The following is a 13,984-nucleotide window of genomic DNA, read 5'->3' as shown; positions in this document are numbered from 1 at the left end:
GCAGATGTTTAGCAGTTTTCAACTAGTATTTCACCGAAGAGAAAAGGCTCACTGCAGCTCAAGCACTTCTAAAGGGAACCACAGGTGATGGGGATATGAAGGCTGACTTGTTTCTTTCCTTTTAAATAATGCCTTTAATACTTTGTTATAGACTCTGAACAAGCATGCAGATCAGATGTATATGACAAATATGACAAGATTGGCTGCATGCTTGTTTCAGGTGTGTGATTTAGACTCAGCTGATCAGAAAGCAGAAAGATCAGCAGGACTGCCAGGTCTAGTTTTAAAAGAAAATTAATATGGCAGATTCCATTGTCTCACACCTAGGGTTCCTTTTAAAGACTTGAGGGAGAGTAGATGGGAATTATGGAAATTGAGTACAGTTGGTGACCGTTTTTTCCATCTTTTTTTTTACAAAATCTCCTATTGCTTGCTATGTATTAGAATTTTTTTTTTAGTGGTGAAAATAAACTGAGATATTGTATATATTCTCCTTTTCCTAAAAATGTTTTTTTCCCCCCCCACTGATATCCCACTGTTTTATTTTGTATTTAAATCTACCTTTTGTTTTTATGGTTTCTCGGTCTCTGCTCAATGACACATTCATTGATGTATGCCAGAGCAAAATCTATGATCTTTTGACCCTTTTTATCTCTTTCCTGCTCTCAGGAGCCATTTTATGCTAGGAAAGTGTTTTATAGCTGTAATTCCTTATCAGTGAGTGTTATGCTATATAGCCCAACCCAACCCAGACAGAAACTGTCACTCACATACCTGATGTTTAACTCTTTCAGGCAGAGAAAGAAAAAAAGGAACACAGGCTAGTTATTTGTGTGCTTGGCACTGTACATATACACATGTATATATCATGTCACGTGTCACCTCGTGTACCCTTTAAATATTAAAATTGTAATATTTCTGATTTTCCTTCATATAAGCTTATGTGTGAATGGCAAAGGTGGCATTTCAGGCTGGTGGACTGGTTATTGTACATGTATGGGGGACCCAGTCATTTTCCATTGATGTTGAAAGTCTGGAATGTAGAAGTCTGAAGAGCAGAGTTCATTTTTTTTCCACCCATTTGCAAATTTCTTCCTGACACGTTGTTTCTAGGAACTTGCAATCAAGTTGACAGGTTTCCATTGGACATTTTAAAGAGCCTTTGTAGCCAACGACTGGGCAGCCTGTCTAACACAGCTGTACGGAGGAACACCATTTTGTACCATGAAAATGGTTGTGAAGATGCTTCCTGTGTGTTGCCAGATACAACTTCATGGGAAGAAAAATAAACCTGCAGCTGGGTGGATCAGAAAAACAAAACAAAAAAACAAAAAAGATGCCTAACCACTTAAGAGGTTTGCAATACAACATTTGCTTGTTGCCAAACTGAGCAAATAGTTTTTGTAATTTTTTTCTTTTTACCTTGGCCTTAGGAAAGGCCATGGGGTTGTTATAGGACTACTGAGAAGAGTGGTTCTATGTAAAAGGGGGGGCGGGGGGGGGGGTTACCACTTGTCACGTCATCTCAGTTAGATTTCTGAAACTATTTGTGCCATTCATAGAGCGTAGATGTCATCATTGTTTCAGAGGTGCTAGTAAATGTGACCACAAAAACTCAGTGTTTACATGGAGCGGTTTGGGTTTTTGTCGGTCTTCACTCTGCCGCTCCTGTCCCATTTGTGTTCGTGCGGGTTGCTGGGCTTGACTTCTTCTACTGGGTTCCCTTTTGCATGGTGATTCTAGTCTCTAATTTTATGTCTGTCGGGTGTTGTGTCCCTCCCAGATCCTTTCACAGTTGTGTGTACATGCGTGTGACATCATGTTGTCTCCCTTCGAGACGCCGAGGTTCACCAAGACTAGTAACTTTGGTCCTCTGTGTCTTTGCATGTCTACCAAGCTAGGCCCCCGTGTCTAGCTGTGTCCTTTTTTTTGTTTTTTATTTTTTTTCTCTCTGTGATTTGATGTATTGCGTGTAACTCAGTGCTTCTCCCTGTTTCTCTGGTTTGTTTTTGTTTTCTAGATCCCTTCCTGCCATTTGTCCATCATTGTGCCTCTAAAGCATGTCGGTGTGGCGTTCAAGTTCATCGTCCAAATCCTTGTTTCTTCAGCTTCTTTGATGCTTGAACTCTCACCTCTGAACTTGTGTTGACCTTTTTTGATGCTAATGTGTATATTTTACCATGTTGTTGTGTTTTTTTTTTATTTTGTTTTGTTTTTTGTTTTTCCCCCCTTGTGTGTTGCCAAATTGGCTTTGCTTCAAAGACTACGAAGAGGGACACAATATTTAAAAAAAAAAGAAAAAAACCTTGCATTTGATTAAAAGTATATATAAATCTATTTTTCTAGAAATTCATAAAATAACCACTTAATTTTGGGACGATACTTTGTACCTATTAATCTTTTGAGCAGGCCTAACTGGCACACTGTTTAATATTTGTCCTTTTTGTGTTTCTACCAACCACAATTCAGTCTTTATGTGCTCTTTCCTTAGGGAGGGCGGGGCTAATCTGTGTTTTTATTTTTTAACTAAACCTTTGTAACTAATTGGAATCTCTCCGTAAGAGTCACATGTTGCTGTTTACAAAGATATAATGGCTTATGCTGTCATTAGTTAAACAAAAAAAGTTTTATACAATATGGAGCTTAGCAACTTTTGTATTCTATGGCCCCTCCCCTGAGCACCTTGCAATTATCCCAGAATTTGTGTTCAGCTCCGCCTAGTAAAATTTATTTTCCTTTTGAAATTGCTGTACCAAACTTCACAGCAAAATGTGACCACTTTTTGTTTTCTCCTTAAACTGTGCCAAAAAATTAATTCTGCCTTGTCCTGTACATTTCTGTCTATCATCTGTGCTCAGTTCAGTACACACAATATTGCCCCTCTAAGGGGTTCACTGAACTCATAAATGTTGTGTTTTAGAGGTAAAAAAAAGTACAAAGCAGGGGTGTAAACATCATTTTTAAAGTTGTGTAGCTGTTTCCTTTTAATTTTTGTAATTTTTCTTTTGTGTGACTAGATGTGCAGTATAAGGTAACTTGTGTATTCAGACTGCACTGTGGATTCCCGCCCCCTTCAAGCAGGGTAGCTGTGCTGTGTAACAGTGTGGCATTCGGTTGGCACCACAATGATTGGATAACCGGTGACCTTTTTAAGGTATTTCAGAAGCTACAATCTGATAGTTGCCTTAGAACAGTCTGTTTTTACAGGCTAAGGTATAGCGCTGTAACTCTACAAGGGATTGTGTTCACAAACTGAAGGTCCGCTGCCCTATAGTACCAACCGTGAAAGAGAGAACCTAATGGGTTGGTTTTTGGGTATCGGAAACCTTACGGTGCTACAGTTTATGTTCAGGAGTCCTGCTATCCTCAAATTGAGGATGTAAAAATTGAAATCTATTTTTTGCTTTGTGACATGCTATAAGAATCTGGCACCTTATGCGTTGCTCATTAAAAGGTTGGTCCACTCTAAACCTAATAGCTTTTTCTTGCCGTGGGTTCCTAGCTCCACCTATCTTGACCAACCTCCCAAAAGCTACTCACGGTCTAGACTATTAAGGTGACTCCATACTTGTCCAGGTGTCTCCTAAGGTTAACGCCTTCATTTTCAGAGTCTGAAGACGTTTGTCCATATAGTGTCCCGTTATTCCTCTTGTTTAATCAAAACCCTCCCTCAATTAGGTTCCTAGAGCAAGAAATGCTTCTTGGCAAAGAGCCCAGCACGCATATCTATATAGCAATAGTTGCTAAGATTGTTTTGATGGTTTTGGGAGACAGAATTCTAACATGTAGCTTGAGTGAAAGATAAATGCAGTGCAAAGAATAGGCAGAGCTAAGAACTCCAGTACAAAGGTGACCTCCCGAAGAGTCTAGAAGATAGTCTAGCCCACAATCTTCTACTCATACCTAAATGTCAACAATGGGTGGGGTAAGAGGAATTTATTACTATAGTGGACCTCTGATATCAAGTGACTAGACTGTGTTGCCTGTAGCAAACAATTATTTTTTCTTTCCAAATGTGCCGAAAACAATTATATTGTCTGGTCTTCTACCAGACACTCTATAAATGTAGGCCTGCATTGTCACAATAGGTTTTTTTTTTTTCCTGTTACAGCTGTGAGCCAGGGTTTGTCAGTGTCCCAACTCAAATCATTCTGGGAAATTGTCTCCAGCCTTTTCCCAGCTCACAAGGAGCAGTGCTGTGGTAAATTGGCCACACTTTGGTGCTTCTTTGTCCACAGGGTCTAACCCAAAGTTGACTTGCGCCCAGGAGCTTTATAATGAAGCTCTGTTACACTTATATTTTTTTTTAATTCTTCTGTGAGGCAGAAATTCCCATCGGTGCAGTCTGACACACAACTCCTATGTAGGGCTGCTCACAGCATATAGGTCCACACAGAAGGGCATAACTCCTTCTCTTCCTCACGACCTGTCTCTTTAGTGAAGCTCAGACTTCTGAAAACATCCTTTCTGGATCAAATTTAAATGCCAAAAAAAAGGCTTTCTTCTGACTACTTTTTAAAAACAGAGTTCTGTGGTGATTTTATGCCTTGTCATAATATTACCTCAGCCTTCCTAAATAATATCTGCCTGCTTTTTGTGAATAATTCTATATAAAGTTGCAAAAAACAAAAAAAACACAAAAAAAATCTTTTGGAGACAAACCTGTGGGCTTTTTTATTGGTACAAATTGATTGTAGTTAACACTAGGATTTTGTACAGTTTTTTTGCCTTTTTTCTACTAGAAAACAATGTAAAGTGATTTATTTCACAATGTGAAGTCGAAAAACAAAATATACGAAGTTGCCACTATATGACCAAGATGTCCTTCTGTGCTGCCGTAATAAACAGGACTCATAAAACCTCCACTATCCCCTCCTCACAGACGCTATTCTTAAATGTCTTGAATTAAATTTGTTGTTTTTTTTTTTCTGATTTGCAAAGCAAAAATAGTTTGTTTTTGTTTTTTTTTTCTTTTTTTGTTTTGTTTCTGTGTGAAAAATTGTGTTGTAAAATGTAGAAACTATGGATTTTCTTTAATGGTTTAAGAAGATAAAAGGTAACCACTACTGCATAGCTGATCGCTGAGTTTGTGGATTAAAATGAACTTCTGTTTAAGTTTGAAACCAGTGTGTCTGTGTTAAATGATTAACCCTTTGTAAACTTTATTTTCAAGACCCCCTCCCTTCTCCTTTCTCGGATATTTGCCGATGTTTTAATTGTGCACAAACGTTACACCAACATACACGCAGTTCTGACTAGAAGTCATTTTGTAAACAGTGTGGTACCTTCCTTTGTTTGTTTGCTATTAAACTGTTTGAGAAGATGGTGTGTTGCATTTATTTAACGGCTTCAAGGGCAAAAGGAGTTGAGAAGGTAAAATCGATGAGTCATGGCTTTGCTACTAATATTTGTTAAAGCCATGCCCATGTTATGTTTTTCTAGTCCCATGTAGGCAATCGGTGGGCAGAGCATGTATTCATGAGGGTATAAACTTCTTGATGGAATCACTCTAAAGCAAATCTGAAGGAAAAAAAGAAAACTTATGATAAATTGTATGAGTAGTTCATTCAATTTCTAGAAAATGAGTAGCAAAGAAAAGTTTCATATTTTTATTTTCCGGTACAGTATATAGCTTTTCTTTCTCTTTTTTTCTTTTTTCTTTCTTTTTTCTTTCTTTTTTTTTTTTTTTTCTTTTTTACACCTTGCATCGTTCTCACCATACTCTTTTGAGCTTTGAGCATAAATAGAAAAAATAGGGCTATTTAATTTTTTTTAATATTTGCAAAAAAAAACCCATCCTGGGAGCGATCGTTGTCCACCAATAGAGAGCTCTGTTGGTGGGTGGAAAGGGAGGGGGGGATCACTTGTGTGCCGAGTTGTGCGGCCCTGCAGCGAGGCCTTAAAGCTGCAGTGGCCTGTTTAGTAATAAAAAGGCCTGGTCAATAGGGGGATTTAAAGTGAATGGTTACCGATTAAAAAAAATAGTCAGATACCTAAGGAGAGGGAAGGCTCAGTCCTAATGAGCCTTCCCTCTCCTCTCCTGGTGCCCTCAGGATCCTCCGTTCAAATCCCCCACTGCGGGGGGACTTCGGAAGTCTTCGGGAGCACTCGGGCTCCTGAAGACTGGCCGCTCCATACTGCGCACATGCGAGTATGTCATAGAGGGCGCTCGCGCATGCGCAGTATGGAGCGGCCCGTCTTCAGGAGCCTGAGTGCTCCCGAAGACTTCCGAAACCTCCCTTCGGCAGTGGAAGTGGCAGTATTTGACCGAACTGGTCGAATACTGCTATGGGGGATCCTGAGCGGGACCAGGAGAGGAGAGGGAAGTCTCATTAGGACCGAGCCTTCCCTCTCCTTAGGTGAGTACCTGACTTTTTTTATTTTTTAATTGGTACCCATTGGCTTTAAGACTGCGATCCTGAGGAGGTTAAAGAAGCACTGTAGTGATGTAGAATGCAGTAAATTATTCGGGATACCCACTTTTATGGTAATTTTCCTGGTTTCAGTATCAGAAACACTTATATCTATATTGCTGTATATTGGTATCTATTCCTGACCTCTGTGTTGCTTAGGCTAGGCCTGGGCTCTTCAACTCCAGTCCATGAGAGCCAGATCCATGCCAGTGTTTACAATGTCTGCTGATTATTCAAGTCTCTAAACCACATGGGACCCAAATACATAGCAGATCTATTGGAACTTTATTCCCCTCCATGCACTCTTTGCTCTGCCAACAAGATGAATCGGGTTATTCCCAGGATGCACTTAACATTTGGTGCTCGGGCCTTTTCCTATGCAGCCCCTACTCTATGGAACTCACTTCCATAATCAGTGCGAGAGGCTCCTTCTCTGGACAGCTTTAAGAAAAGGCTAAAAACTCACCATTTCCTGAGCCTTTGAGACTGGATAATGCAGGGCACAGCGCTTTACGTCCCCAGGGGGAAAAGTGCTATAAAAATATTATTATTATTGTTACAATGGGTAGAGAGAGGTTTTTTGATGAACCACACCTTTCCTAATTCTAAGTCCATTATTTAATTTGAGCTGTGCCAAAAAATGTGTGATGACTTTGGTCCTCAAGTTCGGAGGGGGACAGCATTGGCCTAGGTCAGTGATAGCTACACTTGGCTCTTCAGTTGTTAAGGAACTACAAGTCCCAAGTTATGATTCATAAAGGCAAATGCATTGTGGGAATTGTAGTTCCTTAACTGGAGAGCCAAGTCTGCCTACCACTGGCCTCAGCTGTTAAGCCCTATCTACACCATACAATTTGTTCTACGACTTGATTCATCAATTTGATTCAATCTGATATGTCCGATCGCGCAAAAAATTGTATGGTGTAGAATGGGGCTTTAAAGCTGAATATAACCCAGCATTTCTTCTTTGCACTAAAAAATCCTTTACAGTATATTATATACTACCAGCATTTTTTTTACTAGACCAGCATTCAAAGGGTTACACACAGAGCTTTAAAGTTCTGTGCTGGGAAATGTGGACACATCAGAAGGTGTAGATATTATCTTCTGTTTACTTAAATGTATCAAGTGAGGAATGTGACACATTCTCTAACTGGAGAAGCTGCTGGACACACACATTCAAAGCATTTCTGAATTTAATACATAATTAATAAAACCAGTTAATAAAATGCAAATTCAGCTCACAATGCAAAAAACTACTTTTAGGAATGTATACTTTCTAAATGAATAATACTTAAACACAAATGCAAATATGATAACTGTATGGCAAATAAAAAGTAGGAAAACATGGTTTTATTGAATATTATGTCAGGGTTTTAAACCGCTTAAACCTTGTGGAATTCTCCTCCTGGAGGATACAATAGCACTGGTTTTGGAATTCTAAAACATTCCCCAGAGCTTCACCTGATGGGACTAAAGACGTCACCACCTGTAAACAATTTCAGAATGTAAATCAGGGTGATGAAAGATTTTACAATGGGCAAACACTGACTAATAAATGGATATTGTAAAAAAAAAGAAATATTACTTTTTCACTAGTTAATCTTTAAAGGATACTTGAGTTAAAAAGACAGTGTCCCCTTTTACTTACTTGGGGTTCCTTCCAGCCCTCGTAGTCTTGGATTCCTCGTTATCCTCCAGGATTTACTTGATCTACTGTGTGGGTGGATAAAATGTGAAACTTGGGCAAGTTGCACACTACTGCGCATGCGCTGGTCCAGCAGCATGACTCCTTGATCATGCTCCTGTTTCTGGGAGCATTTTGTGCATGCCCGGTTACTAATCTTAAAGTACTGTGCATGCACAGAATGCTCCCAGCCATGGGAGCATGATCAATAGAGGCCAAATAGTGTGTTATTTAGCCAGGTTACATGATTTACTGGCCTACACAGCGGATCAAGGAAGAGGACAGTGATGGAACTGGAAGAAGCCCAAGGTAAGTAAAAGGAGACCCTTTTTTACAACTCTAGTATTGTTTAATGGACAACTGTAATGAGGGGTATTTGGAGGCTGCCCTATTTATTTTCTTTTAAACACTAGTTGCTTGGCTGTCCTACTGATCCTCATTTAATACTTTTAACCATTTCCTCTGATACATGCAGCTAATCTTACATCTGACAATGTAAGAAACATCTTATCTACATATGTTCAGATACTACTGCAGCCAAACATCAGCAGGGCTGTTGGGCAGCTGGTGGTGGTTTACAGGAAATAAGTATGGAAGTCTCCATATCCCTCCCACTTCAGTTGTTGGAATTTGTTTTTGATTGCTTTGAACTTCGTGGCTGACTTGGATCAAATGTATTGCAATCACTTGACATGCAAGAAAGGGATTTGTTTAAATTATTCCATATAAATGTACATCTGTACTACAAACAAGACACACCCCTGAGGGAGACCTTACTACAGAGAAGACACACCCCTGAGGGAGACCCTACTACAGAGAAGACAGCCCCTGAGGGAGACTATACTGAGGAAGGGTTGTCTTGACCTCAAAATGATTATCTGTGATACAGATGTGTGTATGGAACAAATCACTGTCTGTGGGGCTACCTTTCCACATGCTACATTCTTGACTGTGATAGGTCGCTAACACTCACCCTGAATGAGTTCAGTCTAGCATATACAAGGTGTAAAGGTCAGTTTCCACTGCATGCAATCCATCCAGCTTTTCTGATCATGTGTAGAGTATTGCTATGCCATGAACAGTCTCCTTTAAGGCCCAGATTACTGTTAACTTAATGCAATTTTTGCTGAACTGTTTGCTGCATTTTTGGTATGACTAAATTTCTTCTGCATTCAAACACAACTGAATGGATTCCCTGTCACATCACAAACTAAATAGCAAATGCATGCAGAAGATGGTAGCTTTCTTCCTGTGCACTCTATCCTTTTGGAGGGTGATATTTTCTCATGGATGTCAGTAACAGTGAGATGGCACCCCAGTTACTCAAGAGACCACACATTTGCAGCTCCGGTCAGGTGAGCTGGCAATGTGCATTAGTAAAACAGTGTTAAAGCAACAGGGACAGCCATACTATCCCAGGGAAAAAAAACACATCTAAGAGATGATTACTTGTTCTAAATATATATCCTGTATTATACAGTCCATGGTTTGATTTTAGTGAATTTTATACAGTAAAAGAAAACTTCCTGAAATTTTCCATCTTGACTCCCTCTGACTAAGGTCAATCCTGATGTCATTTCCTCATATGAAGTTCACTATAAAGTCATAATTAGCTTGCTTCATGAACAGCTGCACAAAGCATAAATCATATTTCAGCAGCTCACTGAACTGCCCTCAGCCAATCAGTGAGGAGCAGGCATGTGGGAGGGGTGATGACACGTTTCCATCTCTTCTTGTCGGCAATGTACAAAATAGAGCCAGGTTGACTGAGATAAGATTTGACGGCAGAAACATTTCTGATTAGATTGGAGCGCTTGCAATATAGGGTAAGGTTGCATGATAAACAGAGTAGTGGGTACATGGAATTTAATTTTGACGGACAATCCTTTTTTGTAAATAAGGGAAACATGGAAGAGATGAGGTGAAGCATAAGAACGTTTAATTCAGGTTTGCTTTTAAATGTAAGGACCGCTTTTTTGTGTGTCTGTTTCCTTACTCCACTGTGTTAAAGGACAACTGAAGCGAGCGGTACATGAAGGCTGCCATATTTATTTCATTTTAAGCAATACCAGTTGCCTGGCTGTCCTACTGATCCAGCCATAGATCCTGAACAAGCATACAGCAGATCAGGTGTTTCTGACATTTTCAGATCTGACGAGCTTGTTTCTGGTGTGATTCAGACACTACTGCAGCCAAATAGATTAGTAGGGCTGCCTGGCAACTGGTATTAAAAAGGAAATAAATGACAGCCTATCTCTCTCAATTCAGTTGTCTTTTAAGCCTGGTAAACCCTTTCAATTATGATTGGCCAATACCACCTCCATGTAGTGTGAGGGTCAAGAAATATTGAATACTATGTGCTGATTGTGTAGGTAACACTCATGTTACATGGATGTGGTAAAATTGGTCAGTGATTGGCCAATCGTAATTGAAAGTGTGTACCAGGCTTTATGCAAATCTAAATTTCAGCTCAGTGTTCCTAAAATCACATTATCACAGCAAAGAGTAAAGGAAACTTGAGACTAAGGGCTCGTTCACATTGCGTTGCGTTTGCATGGTTGTCCGAATTGGGAGGGTTTTGTTTCCCCCCCCCCCCCTTTTTTTTTTTTTCCTGATTCTTGGTGATTACCTGCGCGCTTTTTTTTTTTAACCTGCTTTTCTAAAGGGTTTTGAAGAGAGTGTGATTTTTCACTTTCTGACGTCAGTGAGGACAAAGTAATTTTGTGAGCGTTTTGCGGTTTCTCCTGTGCCTTCCATTGAGGAGGAATTGCCCTGAAAATGGTCCGCATATCATCTTGTTGTCCGCCCAGTGCACGACTCGCGCTATGAACCTTCTCATTCCTTGCACAAGCGTTCAGGGGGTGTTTTTAAAAAGCGCACATGGGTGAAAAAAAGGCTGAAAATGCCTGCAGTATGAACGAACCGTAAGGTAAAGAAAAAATGTATGCATACCTGCGGGCTTTCTTCAGGCTGATCGGCCTTTTTCTGTTTTCCCAGACTGCCTGGATCCTTCGCTAGGCTACATGGTAATTCTGCCAGTTGGGGTGTATTGGGTAGATGCCCCATTGTCCACCTGTTGCTGGGAGAGTTCTACACTTGCACAGAACTACTGCACAGGCGCAAAATGCTCCCAGCCACAGAAGCAAGGCAGAGGGTCACCTCAAACATACTAGCTCTGACGTGTGTGCCTCTGTGACCAGCACCTCCTCTCTGCTTTGAGTTTAATTAGCCCTCAGGACAACTGTCCAGGCCGGTAATTCTCAAATCTTTTCAAACCCTTCCTGTGTGCTTTCCTGCATGTAGTAACCGGCCATGATGCGCTGATCCTGCCATTTGTAATGGACAATGGATGCTGCCTTTGTGTCTTGGGATAATACCTTCACAATACAAATGGATGAGGCATTGAATGATGTCATTTGGCAGGATAGGGAAAGTCTAAACACAATTGCATAGCATGTACTACTCATGCTGGGCATACACGACGTCGAGGGAGGATTATCAATCGAGCCTGATGGCTCGATTGATAATATCCGATGTGTCCAATCACCGCGGGGATCGATTCCGCGCTCAATACCCATGGGCGGACAATAGCGGCGAATCGAGCGGAAGATGAGCCCCAGTTATTCTTAAAAACGTGAACGCAATCGTTGCACAAATCGATTTTGTGAGCATTTTGCGTTTCACCTATACCTTCCATTGAGGCCTCAAAAATGGTCTGCACAGCGCTTTACTGAATGAACAGCGCACGACCCGCGCTGATATGAACCTTCTCATCGACATTCATTGCACAAGCGTTTGGGGGGCAATTTTAAAAATCGCCCGCATGTGAAAAAAGGAACAAAACCGCCTCCAGTGGGAACGAGCCCAAAATTTGGGCTGGTTCACACCAAGAGCACTTTTAAAAGCACTTGGCTGAGGTGTTTGTATGGGCTGGTTTACACCAGAGCAATGTGATTTTTTTTTTTCCGATACACAAACACATGCAGCATTTTGGAGGCCATTACAACTCAATGTAAGGGATAGGAAAACTAAAATGGCTTTGCAAATAGCTAAACAGCAATTTTCAAAGTGTTGTTTGCCAAAAGCTGTTCACTTCTGGGTCAAAGTGCACTCCCTGTTTCAGAGGCGGGACAAGGTCCTCCAGCGCCCAAGGCTGAGACACCAAAGTGCGCCCCTCCATCCCTCGCACCCCAGCCGTCACACACGGCTTGCTGTTAGGCTAAGAGGCAGCCCAGGGCCCCCAACACCTTAATCTCTAGTTATCTGGCTTGCAGTCACTGCCGTTTGTCCCCTTTCCTTATTTCTCTTGGCTTCAAACACAATAGGAGAATGATAGCTGAGTGAGTTGTGCGCCACCCTCCTACACTGCGCCCTGAGGCTGGAGCCTCTCTCACCTCTGCCTCGGCCCTGCCCTGTTTGCCACAAGAAGTACAAAATTGCTAAATGCAAATGCTCCAAAATTGCTAGGCATAAATAGGAAATTGCTAGGCACATGCTGGGAATCGCTACTGCAAATCGCTACAAGAAGCACTAAGCATTTGCAAATACACTTAGCTATTTTTGGTGTGAACCAGCCTTTAATCTCTGTCGAGGGGTACTGGAGATAACCTTTATTACACTAAGGGGTACTTTGCTAGCACAGTCTTTCAACAGGGGTATACTGTATATCAATGCAATGTTGGGAATACTTTTTTAACTACTTTTTTTTCCTAGCGTGACATTGGGTTTGAATATGTACTTTAAAGTACACTTCTGTAGGTATAATCCTGTAGTTGACATTCTCATTTTCTGTTTTCCTCAGCAGTGTCAGAAGAGGCATGAGAATCAAATCCATATCCATATGGGACAAAGAAAGCATTAAAACACACAGCGGTTCTGATTCATCCACACTCCATCTTAAAGAGAACCCGAGGTGGGTTTGAAGAATATTATCTGCATACAGAGGCTGGATCTGCCTATACAGCCCAGCCTCTGTTTCTATCCCAAACTCCCCTAAGGTCCCCCTGCACTCTGCAATCCCTCATAAATCACAGCCGTGCTGCTGACAAACAGCTTGTCAGAGCTGGCTGTGTTTATCTCTATAGTGTCAATCTGTTGCTCTTCCCGCCTGCATCCCTTCCCTCCCTGCTGATTGGAGGGAAGGGATGGGGGCAGGGACCGGAGCTATGCAGGAGGCGGAGGAGCAGCTGAGACTGACACTACAGATGTAAACACAGCCTCAGAGCACGGCTGTGATTTATGAGGGAGTGCAGGGGGACCTTAGTGGGGCTTGGGATAGCAACAGAGGCTGGGCTGTATAGGCAGATCCAGCCTCTGTATGCAGATAACATTCTTTAAACACACCTCGGGTTCTCTTTAAAGTGAACCTGAGATGGGGTTCTGACAATGCTAGCTGCACACAGAGGCTGGGTCTGCCTATACAGCCCAGCCTCTGTTGCTATTTCAATCCCCCCTAAGCCCCCCCCCCTGCGCTCTGCTATCCCCCATAAATCACAGCCGCGCTGTCGACACAGTGTGTCGCAGCAGGCTGTGTTTATCTCTGTACTGTCAGTCTGCTGCTCCCCCCGCCTCCTGCATAGCTCCGGTCCCTGCCCGCGTCCCTTCCCTCCCCGCTGATTGGAGGGAAGGGATGCGGGCGGGACCGGAGCTATGCAGGAGGCGGGGGAGCACGCAGAGTGACAGTACAGATGTAAACAGAGCCCGCATTGATTTATGGGGGATTGCAGAGCGCAGGGGTAACTTAGGGGGGAGTGAAATAGCAACAGAGGCTGGGCAGTATAGGCAGACCCAGCCTCTGTACGTGAATTGCATTGTCAGAACCCCACCTCAGGTTCTCTTTAAGCTAAATGTTATTTGTAGTTTTAGGTCACATTCACAGTGCCAC

At 41.8% G+C, this 13,984-nt stretch overlaps 1 protein-coding gene across 6 annotated transcripts in view; it reads left to right on the top strand.

Moving 5' to 3' along the window:
• Nucleotides 1–5,321, top strand: part of CELF1 (CUGBP Elav-like family member 1) — a 93,267-nt gene extending 87,946 nt beyond the window's left edge. For all 6 annotated transcript variants that reach the window (XM_068261644.1, XM_068261643.1, XM_068261641.1 and 3 more), the window contains one exon: nt 2,021–5,321. The gene's annotated coding sequence lies outside the window, so the exon portion shown is untranslated. The remainder of the gene's footprint in view (nt 1–2,020) is intronic.
• Nucleotides 5,322–13,984: the final 8,663 nt, after the last annotated feature.

Source organism: Hyperolius riggenbachi, chromosome 11 (assembly GCF_040937935.1).
Source record: "Hyperolius riggenbachi isolate aHypRig1 chromosome 11, aHypRig1.pri, whole genome shotgun sequence".
Lineage (NCBI taxonomy): Eukaryota > Metazoa > Chordata > Amphibia > Anura > Hyperoliidae > Hyperolius > Hyperolius riggenbachi.
The sequence above is the reverse complement of the archived record's forward strand: the minus strand, read 5'-3'. Positions and strand labels throughout refer to the sequence as shown.